We start from the raw sequence: 808 nt of genomic DNA, 5'->3' as shown, positions 1-808 counted from the left end.
GATCTCTCTCGTCGACTGAGCGCCGGCACAACCAGGTCCGAAGGCCATCAGCCGGGCTCACCACTGGCCCCAACGGCTCGTCGGCTCCCCACTGCCGGTCAACAAGTGTATACACAGGCTCAGCTGGTGATGCGCCGAGTTTCAAGCATGCCGAGACATCCCAGATGGGTGTTCTTCAAATCCGAAAAGGATGGGGTGAGCATATGTTTGTACAGTTGTTCTTCGGGTTTGTTGCAACTTGTAACTTATTTGCTCAAAATTGTGCATAGATTGGATGCAAGTTTTGATATTGAGAAGAAGAGTACATCAATTTATTGATAGCAAAAAAATTGCTATATGTTCGTGCACTACTTGCTAGAGTAGAGCCTAGAGATGACGCAGTGTCCAATTATATGGAAGCGAAGAAGAAAGAAGTGTGCAAGTTCATGAAGCCAATTCATGAAACCAACAATGTAGGCAATGAAGACATAGAGAAGGTATAAATCTTCTTTTTTTTTACGGGGAAAGAGAAGGTATAAATTTAACTAGTGGGAGCAATTATGGAAGTTGGATTTCTATTAAAGTGTGTAATTTTTCTTGTGGTTTTTATTGGATCGGTTCTCTTAGCGAAGAATTGAGAAATTATGTACTCCGGTGTACCAACATGTCGCTAAATAAAATAAGTAGTGAAGTTTATTTCGATGGCCGAAAATGAAATTAATATTATTTTTTACTCCGCTAAGTTTACATGATGGCTAGAAACGACCAAAATTTAGAAGAGAAGAACTACTGCACTAAAATTTACTCGGTCGTTTACTCCTCTAAAATT

This window comes from Triticum dicoccoides, chromosome 6A (genome assembly GCF_002162155.2).
Source record: "Triticum dicoccoides isolate Atlit2015 ecotype Zavitan chromosome 6A, WEW_v2.0, whole genome shotgun sequence".
In the NCBI taxonomy this organism is placed as follows: domain Eukaryota; kingdom Viridiplantae; phylum Streptophyta; class Magnoliopsida; order Poales; family Poaceae; genus Triticum; species Triticum dicoccoides.
The sequence above is the reverse complement of the archived record's forward strand: the minus strand, read 5'-3'. Positions refer to the sequence as shown.